General features: G+C 35.8%; 1 long non-coding RNA gene and 1 pseudogene across 1 annotated transcript; one reads left to right on the top strand and one right to left on the bottom strand.

The window, feature by feature from the left end:
• Positions 1-5947: 5947 nt before the first annotated feature.
• LOC132303855 (uncharacterized) lies at positions 5948-19548 on the bottom strand. The gene is made up of 2 exons (XR_009481386.1): positions 18011-19548; positions 5948-6085 (listed from the first exon to the last, which is right to left on the bottom strand). It is a non-coding gene; the product is annotated as an uncharacterized LOC132303855 (long non-coding RNA).
• On the top strand, positions 5989-11079 carry LOC132303848 (ankyrin repeat-containing protein At5g02620-like; annotated as a pseudogene).
• Positions 19549-21155: the final 1607 nt, after the last annotated feature.

Consider the following 21155-nt stretch of genomic DNA (forward strand, 5'->3'; position numbering starts at 1 on the left):
GCTGCTTTTGTTGAACAGATATTATACCCATAAACCCTAAAACCTAACCTAAACTATTTCAAAATAGTCAAAAGTTTCAGTTAAATTCTAAAGTTGTGTTTTTTTTTTTTTTTTTTCGAAATATAGTTAAATTTTAAAGTTGAGATGAAAAATCTTGTTGTAACCAAGAAGATTTTGGGCATGAAGATTTAGAGGATTGCCAAGTTGGCAAGTTAACTTGTCACAAAAAAGTGACATTGAAAGGTGACGAGGATCTATAACAAAAGGGTGGAGCTAAGTCTTTTCAAAAGAAGAATTATATATATATATATGTATGTATGAGTAAATTTATAAGGCCAATGGCCCAAGACAGCCCAACAACCAGGTTCTCCAAAGAACAGAATACAGCCCAAGAGAAATTACCAAAATACAGCCCAATGCAGGAAGAGAGAGAGAGAGAGAGAGAGTGATAGTAGTGACAGTGTGTGTAGAGAGAAGAGAGAGAGAGAGGAAGAAGGGAAGAGCTGATGAGAGTAGGGGGTGCAGTATGAGGTGGTTGAAAGTAAGGGGTGAGAGTAGAGACACTCTTGGATCACACAACAATTTGAAATATCTAGAAAAGTAGTGCATGTAGCCCATAAGGGTCAAGTGCCCTGTGATTCTCAAGGAGAAATTTTTATGGAGCTGCAAGCAAGTAATGCGAAAGCATTATCACAGTTGAGGATTATGGCATTGAAGATATGGCCTCATAATTGCAATTGTATATCACATTAGGTATATATATATATAGCCAAGACTGATTTAAAACTTTTATTGATTTGGTATTTTTAATCTACAGATAGGGTAGTTGATCACATGAAGGGGATATCACCTACCCAAAAAGTTATAAAGCATGGGATGAATCTTGAGAGATGATATAATCGAATCAATTTCCCTCCGAAATATGAAAGAGTGTGCACAAATTATGGTTCGTCGTATCATTCGATACGTTACGTATCGATCGATACGTTACTCTAATTTTGTTCGAATTTGTTACACCGCGATCGATATCGCGACCATCACCGATACAACTGACTTTATCTGAATCTGTTACACCGCAACCGATATCACGATCACAACCGATATCACGACCATCACTGATACAACAAACCATGACACAAACCCTTACGTCAACAACATGTTTGTTTACTCCCAAACAAGTATGTTTCATGAAGTTGACTACTATGGCCTTGCCGTGTGGAATTGAATGATCTGTTTCATGAAGTTGACTACTATGGCCTTGCCGTGTGGAATTGAATGATCTGTTGCAAGAAATTTGAAGTGTGAATAGGAGAATAGTTGGGCAAGGGAAATCAAAAGTTGCTACCCCTATCAATTTGGAGTTTTCTGAGCTTTTTCTCACAAATAACTAGGAAGATTGTTGAATTAAACTTTGTGGAAGATCGGTTTTTGTGCGACTACACTCCTTCGTGTCGAATAAGGAAATCTTCGTTAGTAATAGATAAATAGATACTCTCTTCTTAAAGTCTTTATTTCAGTAATTGTCACATCTTGATCTCTGATTTAGGAATTGTCATGTTGGAACAGTGGTTAAAAAAAAAAAAAAAAAACACAAGCAACGGTTCATTAATGATCAATTAACTACTGCCAATTGTATGATGACACGTTTTCTTTGAATTCGGTCTTAAAGGTGTTGGCCAATAAAGCACTAACACATCGGTCCTCGCTCTACAAGCAGAGATTGACTTAATAATGTTTTTTATTGTACAAATAAAGAGTGAAGTTCCATGGTTGTGAAAATGATAGTACTACTAACTATTGAAGTTTTCACTATACTGAGATTTAGTCAAATTTTAAAACAGAATTTAATTGGTGGGAAGTTACTTCGTACTTCATTTTTTGGGGGCATGACATCATTTACTTTGAAGTTTCAATTTTGAATGTTTATTTGAGTGATGAGAGGGTCGTGTATATAGTACTATACAGTGGGGCATGACATCATTTACTTTTGAAAATTTAATGTCTTTAACCAAGTAAATAGAAAAGGGAAGGTTTGGAAATGTGATGAAAAATAGTATATTTATTTTTGAAAAAGAACATGTATTTTGAAATATTTTGAAAAAGAAAAGATAAACATGTATTTTGGGACTAGGAATAATAAGTAGTATGGCATATTTATGTAAGTGGAGAATGGCTTCATTAAATAGCATCTCCCCTTGTAAATTTAGTAAAATGTGACTACTAGATAATGCAGTATAGTATCTCATCCAATTGTTAGCATTTACAGTAGGTATGACCAAACAAAATCAGCCAACAAAACTAAAGCTTCAAATAGTTAACCAAATTGCCACACTAGTTTCCTTTTGTAGGTTAAAGTGTGACAACCTTATGAACATGTTTGCGTGGGGCAAGTGTGAGGTGTTGGTAGACTACCATCGACTTTACTTAAGCGATGTAAGATTATGCATTACTTAAGCGATGTAAAATTATGCACCCGTAATCTACCAACACCTCACACTTGCCCCATGCAAACATGTTCACAAGATTGCCACACTTTAACCAATAAAAGGAAACAAGTTTGGCAATTTAGTTAACTATTTGAAGCTTTAGTTTTGTTGGCTGATTTTGTTTGGTCATACCTACTGTTAATACTAAGAATTGGATGAGATGTAATATTATCTAGTAATCACATCTTACTAAATTTATAAAGGAAGATCTATTTAATGAAGTCATTCTCCACTTACATAAATATGTAATACTACTTATTACTCCCGTCTCAAAATATATGTTCATCTTTCTTTTTTGAAACGTCCCAAAATACATGTCCATTTTAAAAAATAAACGTACTATTTTTCATCAAATTCTCAAATTGCTCCTTTTTCATTTGTTTGATTAAAGACATTAAATTTTCAAAAGAAAAATAAATGACGTCATGCCCCACCATATGGTACTATATACACGTCACTGTCATCACACAAATAAACATTCAAAATTGAAACTTCAAAGTAAATAGAAAAATGATAGGTCTTCCGACTTTAATTATCGACTCATATTCCGAATATAACGTGATTGGATCACGTTAAAACTTTTAAAACAAAATTCCGTAAACATCTCTTTCTTTTCGACTCATTTCCAACTACGTTGTATTCGTAGAATGAGTCGGCAATTGAAGTTGGAAGAAGTATCACTTCTCAAGTAAATAATGTAATACCCCGACAAAATGAAGTACAAAGTAATTTCCCACGTTTTAAAATTTGACTAAATCTCTGTACAATAAAAGTTAGAATAAAAATAGAACTTCACTCATTATTTGTACAATAAAAAATACTTTCATAAAAAGTTATAATCCCAATATATCCCAACTATTATGGGAGAGAGGAAGTACTACAACTGTTTTTTCTTCCTCCCATCAATTAAGTCAATCTCTGCTTTTAGAGTGAGGACTGGTGTTAGTGCTTTATTGGCCAATACTTTTAAGACCGAATTCAAAGAAAACGTGTCATCATACAATTGACCGTATTTAATTGATCATTAATAGAAAAATATTAAGATTAAGATTTATAATGTTGAAATAAATCAAATTTTATGTACTAATAAATGCTTTTTCTAAAAAAATAAATAAATAATTAAAGATAATCCAAACAAATATTTATTATTTAAGTGAAATATCTTTTGATTATAAAAAAATAAAAAAAAATAAGTGTGAAATATATTTTGGGTGGTACTGCCGGATGGGGGAGGGGAGTTTTGTTTTGATATTACCGTAGACATCACTACATTTTTTTTGGGTATGCTATATCCATAATTTTTTAGAATCATATAAATTTCTGCTTTTAAATTTTATAAAAAATCATGGTAAGGATATTTTTGAATCTCTCGTATATATATCTCTCTCCTTATCTTATTTTATATAAAAAAAATGGTACAAGTTTGTTTTTTTTTTTTTTTTTTTTTTTTTTTTTTTTTTTTTTTTTTTTTTTTTTTTCACCAAAATCAATTAAGTTGACATTTGATAAATAACTACCATACTACTATATATATTTCAAATGCAAGAACATTTTGAAAGAAAAAATCAAAAGCCTCGTTTCATAATAAGAGGCCTCGTTTTAGTGTTTTATGCAGTTAAAAAAATAAAAATAGAGTGAGTGTTGGATACTTTAATAATACTAATGTATTATTTTGATTTTAAGGGTAATTCCATCCGAAAATTTTATCACACAATCACTCTAATAAAAGTTAGTTAGAATACCCTTTCATGATAGTTGAGGGTAGGGATGGAAATTTGACCCGCTCCCGTAACAATTTGCCCCACCCCGCCCTGTTTTTGGCAATTTTGGGAGATCGTTTTGCTTATCTGGGCAAAAATGGTTTGAGGTAATAAAAACCCGTGCGGGTTTGATGCGGGGATGGGAAGAGGTCGCCCCGCACCGTCCCGTTTAAATAGGCGAATTGCTTAAGTATCCTTATTTCATTAGTATATATATTTCCCATTATATATTAAGTACCCTATATAATAATTTTAAAATAACAAAAAAAATTATTAAAAAAAAAGTTGCAATGATGAATAATTGAAAATGAGAGGAAAAAAAAAGAAGAGCAAGTTCATTTCAACAATAATTAAATTATAGTCTTAAATGGGACGGGGCAGGTATCCGCGGGGGTAAAAATGCTAAACGGTTACAAGAATGGAGTGGAAAGTTCCCCCGTTTTTAAGTTTTGGATGGGGACGGGGGCGGAATTTTTAAACGGATGCGGGTGCGGGGAAGGGTACACCCGTCCAAACCCGCCCTCGTTGCCATCCCTAGTTGAGGGAGGTTAATTGCTAAAAATATTCATAAGGGGAGTTTTTTAACAAACGGGTAAAAGTCGATGGGTTTTTTTATGCAATTTGTCCTAAATTTTATTAAACAAAATAAAAAACAAAATTTATGTGACCAAACCCACACGTACAATGTGGGTCCCATATGGGGGGACTGGAATTCAACAGCCCCTAGTCAATTTAATCACTCTCCAAGCATCATTTCTGAGTGATTTCTCATTCACATTTTTTCCTGCTAATCTCAACACTTCTTGTGAATCCGTGTGATTTAAGTCAAAATCAAAAGAGCCAGGAAACTAATTTGAAAAAAAAAAAAAAAAAAAAAAAAAGTCAAAATATAAAGAGCCTAGAAATTACTTAAATAGAAATGTCAAAATATAAAGAGCCAAGAAACTTCTAGAAACCAGCTTAGGGGCCAATAATATATATATATATATATATATATATATATATATATATATTGATTAGGTAAGTACTCAAACTTCTGCCCACTCCCACGCTCAAACCCCTCCCCTCCTATTTGAGGATGAGAAGGTTATACCATTGGTAACCAAGAAATATATGGACAATACTTATACCCTATGCAAAACCTTGAACAACTTCTCATTCACATCTTTTCCTGGCAACAGATTCTCAACAATTGGTGTGAATCCGTGTGATTTAAGTCAAAAGTATAAAAGGCCAAGAAACTAGATTAATAAAATTAAAAAAAAAAAAAAGAAGAAGAAGGTCAAAATAGAAAGAGCCAAGAAATTACTTGAAAAAAAGGTCAAAATATAAAATGCCAAGAAACTAGACTTTTTGTTTTTTTATTTTGTTTTTTTAAAAAAAGGTCAAATTAGAAAGAGCCAAGAAATTACTCCAAAAAAAAAAGGTCAAAATCTTAAAGAGCCAAGAAACTTACTTGAAGACACCAGCTTAGTGACCATCCAGAAGGATATTACCCATACTTGTATCATATATACCCTGAAAGCCACACACGGATATATGATGACAGAATTCTAGACTTTCTGGGTTAGTACATACAAGCAGTAGTGACACATCCCTAACCCAAGGAAACTTCTTTGCTGTCCCTCAATAGACTTTACTTCTTTTGCATATATAATCCAGGTACTGCTCTAAAATCTTCATCAGTTTGTTACTATCACATTTCCTCTTTTGAAACATTTATTGCAAATTGAGAGTAGGACATGAACAGCTCGAAGGAGTTGGGACGAAGTCATTCAATCCAGTCATGCTTCCCAGAAAGATACTCCGATCCAAACTCCACGACAAGCCTATATGAATCTGGAACAATAGATACAACAGGTGAAGAACAAGCAAATATTGATCATTTAGCTACAAGCAGTTTTAATGGAGAAATTCGGGTTGATGTGCTTCCACCGTTGCCCCCACCACAAATTGTTTCAGTTCAGCTCACTAACAGTGCCAATGGTTCAGTAGCAGTGCCAACATTACCCAGTTCATTTCTACGAGTTGGCAAGTCTATTCTTCACACAGTCTTTTTCTTGGTTTTATGATTTATTTATTTTCCATTAGTAAGTAATTTAGTTTGTTCACCCTGCAAAACCAAATCATTCATGAACACTTTTTCATTTGTTTTTAATTTGTGTCAAAATATGTTAACCTTTGGCAAAAAAAAAAAAAAAAAAAAAAAAATCCATTGTTATTTGGATACAATAAATAAAGTGTAATTACAATTAACTGAACTATCCCCTGTCAATATACAAACAAATAAATAATTCCCCCTTAATAAAGTCAAAATTTCCTATTATGTATACTATTAACAACCATTTACTCTAAAAACTTAAACTGTTAGAAAGGGTGTAACCTAATTATTCCAATCCTTCAACACACCCCATCACGTTGGTCTTCTTTTGGTCCAAAGCATATTTCAATTTTAAAGCAGGGCATTTAGGAAAAAAAAAAATTTTAAGCAGGGCGACAGTGAGGTTTGAACACAGGACCTAACTTGCTCTGATACCATGTTAACAACCTTCTACTCTAAAAGCTTAAGCTGTTATAGAGGGAGTAACTTGAATATTTAAATTCTTCAACATATACCAGCTAGTAATTGAACTTAATCTTATACTGAAATGTAAAAACTTAAAAATATGGAACAAATCAAACTTATAACTGCTACAATGTCCAAGTACCACAACCACTGCTGAGCCATACCATCATTGCCAATACAACCACTAAAATTTCAACATCACCAGCATTGCTTCCTCAATACATAGATGCAATTTCTTAGTTATATTAGGTAGAAACTTACTTGTTAAGTTTGTTAATATCACTAGCATAAGTCGTGACTCAATTGCGGTACTTGTATAATTTCTGGCAGGGACTAAACCAACCATACATCTTACCATGTATGTGCCACTATACCAAGCTGCACTCACAGGTGATTGGGACAAGGCTAAAGAATTTATCAGATTGCATCCGCATGCCCTAACTGCTAGGATCACAAAAGGGCGGGAAACAGCCCTTCACATTGCTGCTGGGGCCAAGCAGACCAAGTTTGTGGAGGAGTTGGTCAAATTTATGGATGCTAAAGATTTAGCATTGCAAAACAAGTACGACAATACAGCACTTTGTTTTGCTGCTGCAACAGGAATTACAAGGATTGCAGAGGTAATGGTGAAAAAGAACAAGAACTTGCCGGCAGTGAGGGGTAGTAAGGGAGTGACAGCACTCCACATGGCTGCTTTGTTAGGTTACAGGGACATGGTGTGGTATCTCTACTCGGTCACTGATGATAAAGATCTAACAGAGGCAGACTATATTGGACTACTTATGGCTACTATCAGTTCTGACTTGTATGGTAAGGTAACATTCTACTTTTACATACTTCTGTATTGAAGAAACTACTGTCAACAAGCTAATCAACTGTGTCATGCTATTCTTAGATGTAGCTTTGGACCTCCTCAAGCCCCGACCAGGATTAGCCATTCAGCGGGACTCAAATGGTGAGACAGCCCTTCATGTTTTAGCTCGAAAGCCTTTCGCATTTTCTGGCACAAGTCAGCTAGGAATCTGGCAGAGATGTATATATCCATGTTAGTTTCTCCATTTCCTAGTGAATTCATATTCTTATTACTAATTGTAATCATCACGATGTTTTACACAACTCAAGATTCACCATGTCACACTTATTGTGAATGTTCTGCCACTGCTGGGCTACCATCATGGCTCAGTAGCAAGGCTATTCACCATGCAAATCTACTCTAGTTTAGCTTGAATTGTAAGCTTGATTTCTTAACAAACAAGCATGCAACATTAGGCTCACCTAACTGGCTCTAAAATGTTGCTATGTTGATTTCCATTAGAAGATATAACTCAATCAGCATGCCAAGGAGTTTTAACTTTTTGGATCAGAAATCTCTCTGATCGAAAAAAAAAATTGGAAACTAGAAGACAGCAGAAAAGAAAAAAAGTGAGGGAGAAAATAATCATAAAGTAGATGCAAAGATATGGTGAAATTAAAGTAGAAAATGATGATAAAGTTGAGTGTGTTCAGGTTAATCATTTATGGGACAGAAAAAGCTTATACATTAGATTTGTCTTTGCTTGGATTGGATTGGTTCATAAACACTAGCTAGCCCGTGCTTAAGTAAGCCGACTTGCACAGGTTTAGCGAAAAATGTACTAGGATGTGGGAACATTAGATGATGAGGAGCCGGGAACAGAAATTGCCACTTTATCATTATGGAAAAATTAATCACAAGGGAAGGAGGCTGAGTGGCAGACTACCTAATATAGAAGACTTCCCTCCTAAATAACAAAGTTCAAATAAAAGAAAAGCATCAAATTGACCCTAAAATGTGGGGACAGAAGGGAAGTATTTCCAAGAAGACCAAGTAAGACTTGTGCAAGGAAGAATTCTAGTCTGCAAGTTATTTTTCCCACAAGTCTCCTTGCATGGAAAATATTCACCAACACCTTTTGAATGGGACAATGTGGTCGACGGACTCCCATGGTCTCTTTGAGATTAAAATGTAGGAAATGAATTCGTCTTGTAATGTTTCTGAGACCATTGGTAAAACTTAGTTCCAGAGAGTAGGATTTACTCAACAACCTGGGCAATAGGAATATGAATGGGTAAAAGAATGGAGAACTGCTATAAATTTGAGTAACATTGGTTGATCCAAATCATTAGTTTGTAAATATAACTTAAATTATTTTTCTTGAAGGGTTCCACACACAAACACCTGATGAATCCGGGGACACCTCTAGCTTGTCCAAATACCAGAAGCACAAAAACTCCAAAGGTCCGTACTCTATCTATTGTTATCCCTCTAACTCATACTAGTCATTTATGGCATGTTGTTAGACTACGTAACTTTGGTTAAATCTTTTACAAGACATTATAAACATAACCATAAGACTATTTAACAAAGATTAAAATTTCTGATATGATTTTTTGTAATAAAAAATCAAATTTAGTGGAAAATATTTGTAAATGTATTTTCCTATTTATTTTCCTTGTTATTTGTTTTAACTTATCAAAAAAAAAAAAGTATTTTCCTATTTATTAAATTAGTTTTCCTAACAAAATATGATTTCTTTTTTCCAAAAACAATAATGATATGTTATTTTGTAGTCTCTCTCTACTTAAAGAAAAAGAAAAGAGATTTAGACTAGTTTGGCACACAGCAGAAGTTGTAGGTATGACACAACTTTTATTTCTTATCTACATCTTCACTTGTTCATTGACTGAGTTAGGTTTTCTTCCGATGCTAGGAATGATGGATGTTCGAGAGGAAAAATTACTAAGCATTCAAGCCCTAAAGTTGCTCGAGTGTCTTTGGGAACAAGTTCTGCTATTGGGTGACTCGCATATTGGGGACTTACTTAGAAGCCCTTCACGACCATTATTTGTTGCTGTAGAGTTTGGAAACTTCGAGTTTATCGTTGAGCTTATTCGTCCCTATCCTGATCTAATTTGGAAAGTAGATGAGCAAAGCCGAAGCATCTTTCATATTGCAGTTATGCATCGCCAAGAGAAGATATTCAAACTCATTTATGGCATAGGAGCACATAAAGATTTAATTACTTCTTATAAAGATACAAACAATAATAATATGCTACACTTGGCTGGAAAGTTGGCTCCTTCAAATCGACTTAATATTGTGTCTGGTGCCGCACTTCAGATGCAACGAGAATTATTATGGTTCAAGGTAATTGTTAGTTTGTGTTTTATAGCACTTTTTAATCTTTGTTCTCATTTAAAAATGCTTTTTTGTTTTTGTAATGTTTTATTCTTCTCAAAATTCAAAGGAAGTGGAGAAGAATGTCCAACCATTATACAGAGAGATGAGAAACACAGAAGGTCGAACACCCCGAATGTTATTTACTGAGGAGCATAAGGAATTGGTCAAAGAAGGAGAGAAGTGGATGAAAGACACTGCCTCAGCATGCATGCTTGTCGCTACGCTTATTACGACAGTGATGTTTGCTGCAATTTTTACTGTACCGGGAGGAAACAGTAATGAAGGAACCCCCAATTTTCTTCAAGGCACGCCCAATTTTCTTCAAGCCAAGTCATTCATAATTTTTGCCATATCAGATGCATCTGCACTATTTTCCTCTGTTACTTCAATATTAATGTTTTATCTATCCTCACTTCACGATATGCTGAGGAAGATTTCCTTGAGTCCTTACCAAAGAGGTTGATTATTGGTCTTACAACCCTCTTCTTCTCTATAGCATCAATGCTTATCGCTTTTAGTGCAACCTTTTTCGTTCTACTTGGCAATCAACTGGCATGGATTGTCATTCCTGTGGCGCTAACCGCTTGTGTTCCAGTAACATTATTTGCATTTTTGCAGTTCCCCCTATTGACTGACATGATGCATTCTACTTATGGATCAGGAATCTTTGCTTGGCAAAGTAAAGATATGCTTTATTAATTTGACAAGGGATATCACCCACTCACTTATCGGGGGCAGGGGAAACAATATCAACCTGAATGTATAAGATTTTTTTGAATGTAATATTCTTTATGTGAAGCGCTGTAATAAATTTTGAGTTCTTTATTCTTTTGAGTTAAGGGGCAAAATTGTACATCTCTGGGGGATATTTTTGGGTTTTGTAGATAGGTTGAGAGTATAGCTATTCTTCTTTGTATGCTTTGGTCCTCGTGCACGCTCCCCTTTCGAGTGCTTTTAATGAATTTTACTTATATATCATGTATACTTTTATATTACCTGGTCATCTCAATATGATCTATGCTGTTCAAATGCAGGATGACTCCTCAATTAAGTTTTAGCCGTAACAGAACTGTGAAGTAAGAGGTCCTAAATTAGTTACATGAGATCTGCCATGCTAGATAGCTGGGGAGAACTTTATCTTGATTCATTTTTTCATTCCCTTTAACTATACCACATTGCATTTCTAAAAGATTGGCACACTTACATAATATCATTGGTTATTTTATTAACACAAGATATATTTGTAGAAAGATAAGGTTTGGTATTCAGACTACACAATTCAACCCTATAAATAAGCAATAGTCTAAGATAAGCGAGCGCAAGTTCAGGTCTCCTTTGGATAAATGAATAGATTTCACATCGAGGTATTTGAGTTTACGTGAAAGGTTGGCTATTGGAATTGGATAGCGAAGTTCATATGTTAGATTATGGGTATAAGAGAAATTTTTTATGACAATCATTGGCAACTAGAATCCTTGCCGGCATGGATTTCAAGTAACTCCTTATACCTTGTTATTTGAAATCCATACATAAGTTATAGTTCTCTTACTTCATTTCAAATCCTCTCAAATTCATCAAGCAATATTTTCTACACAATTGAACCTAAATCCATTCATTGAAATCCTTCGATCCAAATGGAACCTTATGGTTTCCATATTTCACCATCGAGTAGCCTTCAAGATCAGTTTGATTGAGGAAACCTCACCTTGCATCCTTCCAAAATCCTATTATGGGTTTGGTGAGGCTTCTCCCCTTCCGTCTGACGGAGAATTCAACAGTGGGCATCATCAGCATTTGCAGACTAAACTCAGTTCTCAAGGAAAGCAAAGAGCATTCGCCAACGAGCCGGCAGCGAGTGGGGTAGACAGATATCCGAGGCGTACGCATAACGCCCATCATCAACGCTTTTCAAATCCTCGTTTTGATCGTCTTGATGGTTATCAACCACGTGGGCAACCACGTGGCTTCACGAGGGCCTTTCATGCAGCGGACTCAGATGGGCATAGGTATGGGCCTCTTTTTTCTGGGCTGAACAATGGGCCGGTAGGTTCTTATGGACCACAAGCTTCACTTAAAAGGAATGTTATGCGGAGGCCCAACAATAAGCTATCCATTTCTTTCCTCAATGATAAGCCCAACCCACAGTTGCCCAAGTCCAGCCGAAACAATGCTAAGTTAAGTATTGGGCCGTTTGAAGACTTAAAAAGAATGGTTCATTGGGGCCCAATAATAAGAAGTCAGTTTCTTTTCTTAATGCAAAACCCAATCCAGCCACTGATCATATACAGGGTCGTCTTCTTCATGCTCCCTCAGTGAATTTCTGGAACTCACCGGAGAAGAGGAGATGGATGAAATTAAGTGAAGATGAGGCTGGTGTGGGAATAGACAAGAAGGGCTTTCGTCATCTACAGTGTTGCACTGATTCTTCACTCAAGCCCCCTCCAACTACAACTCGGATAATGGGAAGCAGTTCTAGACTTTCATCTTGGGATTCTCACAGAAGCAACCATGTTTATAGATGGTCGAGGAAAGATAAACAAAAATGGACCTCCACTGACCCAGGTATGTCCTCTGTTTCTCATTCTCAGAGCTCCCTTAAAGCACCTTCTTCTTCTTCCACCCTTTCTAGAGAGGTGAGGGGCGATGTTGAGATGTCAATGGAGAAGAGTTGTGTTATGTCTGTTGTGCCCTCGGCACCTGCTGAAGAGTATGGGCACAGAGAAGACTGCCAGTGAAATTGTCACTTCAGGCCAAGCTGATTCACTCAATTGTGAAGTTCAGGACTCATCAGATGGGGTCTTGGTCCGAGTTGGGAGAGACCTTCACTTTCAGCTGTCTAATGAGTCAACCATGGCTCTGCTCAAAGAACTTCGCCTTTATGTTTGCTTTGAAAGGTTTTAATTGCATATCGTCTGACGGGGAAGAGGAGAATAAATTGGTTACTTTTTTGAGCAGTGGACTGGGAGACTGTACCGATTCTGACTCGTTTTCAGAGCCTTTTGATTTTGGAAGGGATTGTGATGAGGAGGTGGCTACTGATTTGGTTTCTATCCAAGAAGTCTGTTCTAACGAGTTTGTACCTTGGATGGAGAATGATTTCTCTGAAGTGCTAGAGGAGGAACCTTTGGAAATTGAGAGATCTGGTTGTTCAGTAACAAATGCTGATTTGGGTAAGGACTGGATGATTGAAAAAATAGGAGCTGCTAGTGAGTTGCTAGGTGTTTCTTCAGAGGGAAATAGTAATCAGACACATTCCATTCTTCAAGCAATAGTGGAAGGCAGAGAGGTAGCTGTGACTGAAGAGGTAGTGAACCCAAGGCCTTTATCATCCTGGAAAGGGGCACAGGAGATCAAAAATCTTATCTCTGAAGTCAATTATGAAGGTAAGAAAGGGGTGGTGAAGGAGAGGGGAAGGACTAGGAGTTGGAGCGCGAAGAAAGGAGGAGGGGAGATTATCTTATTTGGTTTTTAATGCAGCTACGAATTATTTCTTGAATGTTTGTGGTCTCAACGACCCGAATAAAAGGAGGGTGGTTAAGGTTGTTTTGAGGAAGTGGGGGGCCCAAGTTGTTTGTCTGCAAGAAACAAAGTTGGCATCCATTACGGATGGGGTGGTTAGGAGCTTGTGGGGAGGAAGGTTTGTAGAATGGGAGGTCTTGAATGCTACAGGTACTTCGGGCGGTATTTTAGTTATGTGGGATTGTAGATGGGTGTCTCAGTTGGATGTGTGGGTAGGGAGATTCTCAGTGTCTTGCAAGTTCAAATTGGAAGAGGACAATTTCAGTTGGGTTTTCACTGGGGTCTATCTTTTTTCTGGGAGGAGCTTAATCATGCTCAAGAAATATGGTCTCTTCTCTGGTGCTTGGGTGGGGATTTCAATTCTGTTATTAGAGAGGTCCACAGGAGGTAGGAGGTCTTTTGAAATGGATCAGTTTTCTGATTTCATTGACAAGCATCTTCTCATTGATTTACCTATGGAAGGCGCAGCCTATACATGGTCAAATGGCAGGGACCAGTAACTTTTTCAAGGCTGGATCGTTTCTTGATTTCTAGGGAGTGGGAAGAGAAATTCCCGAATGTCGTTCAAGCAGTTTTAGCTCAGGTCATTTCTGATCATGTTCCTTTGGTTTTAGATTGCAAAGGTTTGAGTTCTCAAAGGTCTCCGTTTCGATTTGAGAATATGTGGCTAAGAGCGGAGCACTTCCAAGGGAAAGTTCAGTCTTGGTGGGAGGGAGTTGTTATCATAGGCTCATCTAGTTTCATGTTAACTACTAAGTTGAAGGCTCTCAAATTCAATCTTAAAAAGTGGAATAAAGACGTTTTTGGGAATCTTGAATGGAGGAAGAGTAGAGTTCTTGCTGATTTTTAAGAGATTGATCGCCTAGAAGAGGCGGGTGGGGATGTGGAGTTATTGCGTTCTAGGAGAGCTTCTTGTCAGGCAACTTTTGTTGAGATTGCTAGTATGGAGGAGATATCTTGGCGACAAAAATCCCGGGCTCTTTGGCTAAAAGAGGGAGATCGCAATACAAAATTTTTCCACAGACTCGCTAACGCTCATAAAAGAAGTAATCATATAGGACGTATTTGGGTGGAAGGTGTAGAGTTGTGGAGGGAGGAAGATGTGCATAATGGGATTGCTTCTTTTTATCATAAGCTTTATACCGAACCGCTTGCTTGGAGACCTAAACTTAATGGTCTTCATTTCGAGGCCAATTTCGAGATCGATAGGGAAGGGCTTAAGAATCCTTTTACTGAACAAGAAGTTCTAAAGGCCTTATCTAGTTGTAATGGGGACAAAGCACCGGGGCTAGATGGGTTCACTATGCGGTTTCTTTTAGAATGTTGGACAGTTGTGAAAAACGATGTCATGGGCACTTTTCAGGAGTTTTATTTTACTGGTGCCTTTGAGAAGTCACTTAATATAACTTTCATTGCCCTTATCCCTAAGAAGGGAGGTGCTTCTGACATTAAAGACCTTCGTCCTATCAGCTTAGTGGGATGTATCTACAAGCTTCTGGCTAAGGTTCTTGCTCTTAGGTTGAAGGGAGTGATGGATGGGATTATTTCAGATTCCCAGAATGCTTTTGTTTGAGGAAGACAAATTCTTGATTCAGTTCTTATTGAAGGTGAATGTGTGGATTCCAGATTGAGAAGTGGTGTTCCCGGAGTCTTGTGCAAACTTAACATTGAGAAAGCGTATGATCATGTGAATTGGAATTTCCTACTTTATTTGCTTCAGAGAATGGGGTTTGGAAGTAAATGGATTGAGACATGCCTTTCGTCTGTCAAATTCTCTGTTCTTGTGAACAGGTCTCCTGCTGGTTTCTTTAGGTGCTCTCGAGGTTTAAGAAAAGGAGATCCCTTGTCATCTTTCCTCTTTCTTATTGTTATGGAGGGCTTAAGCAGACTTATGCGAAGAGCAGAGGATCTTGATCTTATCAAGGGCTTTATGGTGGGAAGAGATCCTGTCCATCAGATGGAGGTCTCTCATTTACTTTTTGCAGATAACACCCTAATTTTCTGTGATCCTAATGTGTCTCAGCTTAGATATCTGAGGTGCATTTTGGCCTGTTTTCAGGCTGTCTCTGGTCTAAAAGTTAATGTGGCTAAAAGCGTGCTTGTTCCGGTTAGAGATGTTCAAGATATTTCTTCTTTAGCGGAAATCCTTGGGTGTAGGGTGAGTTCTTTTCCAATTCCGTATTTGGGCTTGCCTTTAGGGGTTTCCTCTAAAACAGTGGGTGCTGGGACCTTGTGATTAATAGGTATGCAAAGAGATTAGCAGGATGGAAAAAGTAATACTTGTCTAAGGGAGGGAAAGTTACGCTTATAAGGAGCACTTTATCAAACTTTTCCACATATTTTTTATCTATGTTCCAAATTCCATGCTCTGTTGCCGATAGGATTGAAAAAATTCAAAGGAATTTCCTTTGGGGTGGAAGAGGTGATGAATTTAAGTATCACCTTGTCAATTGGGAACAAGTTTGTAAGCCAATGAAGTTTGGTGGTCGTGGCATCAGAAGAATGGTCCCCTTTAACCAAGCTCTTCTGGGTAAATGGCTGTGGAGGTATGGAAGGGAAAGACATCGCCCTTGGCGAAGGCTTGTTTCATGTCGATATGGGGAAGAGAGTGGTGGTTGGTCTACTCGTCTGGTTTCTCTTGTGGGAGGAGTTGGGGCGTGGGAATTCACAAGGAAGGAATGGGACGCTTTCTCCACTCATATTAGATTCAAAGTTCGTGATGGCAGATGCGTACGCTTTTGGGAGGATCTTTGGTGCGGAGACTGGCCTTTATCTTGTTTATTTCGCAGGTTATACAGTATTGCAGTTGATAGACTTGCCTACGTAGCCAACTCTTATCACCTTGATAACAGAGGGATTACGTGGGACATGCAATTTCGACGCTCTTTTCAGGATTAGGAGGTGGACAAGGTATGTGTTTTCTTGGATTTGTTGTATCGATAAGAGGCAGTTGGCAGAGGTAATGATGATATGACATGGATTCCCTCTTCCCATGCTCGCTTTGAAGTTCATTCCTTATTCTTATGCCTTTCTGATTTCGATATTGTTTATTTTCCATGGAAGACTATTTGGCGTTCCATGGCTCCAACTAGAGTGGCATTCTTTGTTTGGACCGCTGTTTAAGGTAAGATCCTTACGATTGATAATCTAAGGAAAATGGGCAATTATCTTGTTAACTGATGTTGCTTGTGCAAACAAGATGGTGAGTCAGTTGCTCACATTCTCATGCATTGTCCTATGGCGAGGGATTGTTGGAATCTTATCTTTTGTCTGTTTGGTATGCGTTGGGTTATGCCTTGTTATCCTAAGGATTTGATTTGTATATGGAGAGGATGCCGTGTGAGCAGCGTTGTTCGCGATTATTGGAGAGTTGTACCACATTGTGTTTGGTGGTGCATTTGAAAAGAGAGGAATAGTAGAATGTTTGAAGGGAAAGAATCGTCCATGGCGATTCTAAAACTTCACATCATACGCTCTCTTTTCAGTTATGTGAAGAGGAAGTCCTGTTCTTCTTCCGATGATTTAATTATTTTTTTGGCTTCTTTTGGATCTTAATCCCTAGTTCCACTATTGTTTAAGGGATGCGTCCCCTCTTGAACGCCTTTTTTATTTCAATTATTACTTATCAAAAAAAAAAATTCACCAAAGGAGCAAGATTGTCATATAAAATTCTTCATTTGGGCTTTTCTCATAGCCCATAGGTGGTTTGGAGTGAGAAAGCTAAAATAAGGCATTCCAATTTAAACTTCATAGGCATCCCTCCAGGTCCACCATTTTACTTTCATCCATAATTGAACCGAAGAGGAGAACGAACAAAGAATATTTGTTGGATGAACTAGAAAGTATGCTTTTTACCCAAGTTTATTAACTCCAACTTATTTGGTAAGAGAGGTATATTGGTGAAATAAGATCCAAAACCTCCTCTTCCTTTCCTCCTAGTTCCAATAAAACAATAAAAAGTGTCAACCTTTTCTTTCCTTCCACCCAACCAAAAAAGAGGGAACAACACGTTTCCCTTCCCTAGAATATAATTTTTGTCCTTCCTTCCGTCCCTTTAATCCATTTTTGAATCCTCCTATCAAGCAGACAATAAATATTAGCATTATTTTGGACTATTTTGTTCAAGTGAACGATTTTCTACGTTCCAAATCAAAATATAATTGGTAAAAATACTAATGAATTTGCTAAGTATTATAGTTCTTCCTTCTATATGAACTCTAATCGTATCTACATAATGTCAATAAGCTGTCCCAATCACACACACACACACACACACATATATATACATAATATGTCTTCAATTACTCAAAATTTATGAAGAATAAAAGAAACCTAAAACATATGTATTCAATTACTCAAATTTTATGAAGAAAAAAGAAAACCTAAAACATTAATCAAACAATAGTAAATCGTGTTACTTATAAAGCAGAACCAATAAAAATTTTCTTTCTATTACAGAGTATTCAGAATCTGCATGTACCTGTGTGTGAAGAGAGAGAGTGTAGCACAGATAGAGCTCGGTTTTGCCCCAATTCAGATGCGATTTAACCGCAAATAAAAATAACCTAGCCTCTGAAGAGTACATCAAACAAAAAGAAGAGAGAGAAAATGAGTGAGCAGAGAGAGCTTTAGAGAGAGAAATTGAAAGAGAGGGAGTGTTTTACACCCGGTCGGACAGAAGGATGGAATTGTCTGACGCAACCGGAGCCGGTCGAAGTTTTTTTTATTTTTTATCACCGAGCCGGTGGAAGTTCAACCTTTCATTTTTTAACGACTACACCCTTAGGTTTGATAAAGTTAACATCCTCAAAGGTCCAAACATGTCCTTAGAAGATGTAAAAAGACAAAAGTGCCCTCAATATTTAATTCATTTTAACCATAAAATATTAAACATTTTAAAAAGACTAAAACACCCACAGAGTTGATCAACCGCTTCATCCACTTCCTTCCCACCTAAAAACACCATCATACATTTACGATGCAAAATTACCACCTCCTGCCAACTAGATTTGGTGCTAAGAAACAATGATTCCATTATCTTCAACCAGACCACGATGGGTTTCAGCTTCATCCGTTCTTGATCTTCTTCGTCCAAACCCAAATACACCAATCTGTAATAAAGAACTTCATGTTGACAAATTTTCAACTAATTAACCTTCACATTTCCAGCTCAAGAGGGAAGACCCCAAAAAAAAAACCCTCACACAAACCCTTATTGCTTGCTTCAACTCTAGAAACCTCCCGATTCTCATCTACTTGAAGGTCATGAGCTTCTAATTCCTAAAAAACATAACGAACTCTTCAGATTTCAGCTGCACTGATCACTCACAGACAATCGAAGCAATAACCACCGAAATACCCTAATTTTGGACTTCAAAGGCACGAAAAACTAATTCAGCACAAAAACTTTTGAGTAAACCAAATCTCCACACAAAATTGACAGATTCAAGTCAGCAATCGAGCATATTCATAGCCCATTCAAGCTACACATTACACAATTAAATTGTTCTCTTCAAAGAAGACTTCCACATACATACATACGTCTGTGTGTGTGTGTGTGAAGGGAGTGAGAATGAAAAAAGACTTGGGCTTCTGCAATGGGTTTGGAGTGATTGAAATGGATGGTACTGAGAATACTACTGAATGGGTCTGTTTGTGCCTCTGCTTTTACTTTCTCTCTCATCAATTTATCGGACGGTGGAACTTAAGGTTTTTGCGGTGGCGACCCACCCTTCTTTTTCTTCAACGACCCCGAAAACCCACCACTCTTCTTGTTCAACGACGGCAACAAGCTCGAAGACCCACCACCGGTAATCAACTACAAATAAAGAAGACCACTTCCTAAGGTTTGAAGACCACCACCGGTAAAACATCGATCTTCGGTGATGGTGGTAGTGGTGGCGATGGCTAGTGATGGTGGGTAGTAGTGGTGGCAATGAGTGGTGATGGTGGGTGATAGTGGTGGCGATGCCGTTGCTCCTCTTTTCCTCTCGGCTATTCTCTATATATATATATATGGGCAATAATGTATATATATAAGGGCAAATTTGACTTTTTATGAATTATGATATTTTATAATAAAAATGAATTAATATTGAAGGGCAATAACATCTTTTCTAACATTTTAAGGACTTGTTTGGATTACAATTATTATAGGGGGTGTATTTGTCCAAAAAACAGTTAAGTTGTTTATAATTGTCAATACATCAAACCTCAGGGGGTGTCATTATAATTAACCCTAATTTTATTAATGACCCCCTTCTCAGTTCAAAGAGAAATGTTCAACTTTGACATTTTCAATCACATAGTTTTTTTTTTTTTTTAGGTAAAATTTCAATCACATTGTTTTTAAACCCAAAACCTGACTTTTTATTTTTTTTAATTTTTTATAAGTCCAAAATTTAATTTAGATCGGACATATTTCTCAAATGCATCAAACTTCAAGAATTTATGTAAATTACTTAATGATCTGAATACTTTTATGTATAATTTATCAAATCAAATTTAGGTTACCACCGATTTGAACTTTTTATTAGTTACTGTTCTGATCTGAAGATGCTCACAGTCTATCTTTCTTTATTTACATATGTAAAAAAATCATATATATATACACACACTAGTAAAAGGCACGTGTGATGCATGTGATGAATGTTTTGTAATTTATTTTATTATTTGGTAAATTATTTTATTAAACTATTACCTATTTTATCTATTTTTAGTTGTTTTAATAATGATATCTTTTATTTTAATTCATTTTATTTATAGAAACTCTTTTATTTTAATTAATTTTATATCAATTAATAAATATTTTTTATATTAATAAATAAATATTGAAATACTAAAAGCAAATAAAATTGCTAATTTGTGGTAGAGTTTTATAGACTATTTTTTAGATTAATAATTCTTATCTAATTAGATTTTCTTTTATTAAAAAAGTTATAATAAAAGGTAATTTGTGGTAGAGTTTTAGAAAAATTATTTAATTTTTTATATCAATTAATAAATATTTTTAATATTAATAATTCTTATCTAATTAGATTTCCTTTTATTAAAAACTCATAATAAATAGATAAATAGGTAATTTGTTTTAAAGTTTTATAGAAACACTTTTAAAAACTATTTTTATATCAATTAATAAATATTTTTTTATATTAAAATTTATTGTCTAATTAAATTTTTTTTTCTTAAAAAACTCATAATAAATAGATACATATGTAATTTGTGTTAGAGTTTTATAAAAACTCTTTAAACATATCATTGTCTAATGCAATAGAGTTTTATTAAAAATAAAATAGATAATTTGTGTTAGAATTCTATAAAAATTATTTTATTTTCTTTAAATATATCATTGTCTAATTAGATTTTCTTTTATTAAAAAACTCAAAATAAAAGATAATTTGAGGTAGAGTTTTATAAGAGACTTCGATGTAATCCGTTTTACTTAAAACCAATGTGGGATAAGAAAAATGAATTTTATTACGTAATTTGTAATTTGAGTTAAACTCTTTAAATTAATTTTTATAAATTTTATTAGGGAATTTGTAATTTGAATTAAACTCTTTAAATAATTTTTAGGTAATTTTTCTTTTTATAAAAACTCTTTTTTCTATATTAATAAATAAATA

The sequence above is a fragment of the Cornus florida genome, unplaced genomic scaffold (genome assembly GCF_030987335.1).
Source record: "Cornus florida cultivar Cherokee Brave unplaced genomic scaffold, ASM3098733v1 CherokeeBrave_3.0.0_Hap2_Chr01, whole genome shotgun sequence".
In the NCBI taxonomy this organism is placed as follows: domain Eukaryota; kingdom Viridiplantae; phylum Streptophyta; class Magnoliopsida; order Cornales; family Cornaceae; genus Cornus; species Cornus florida.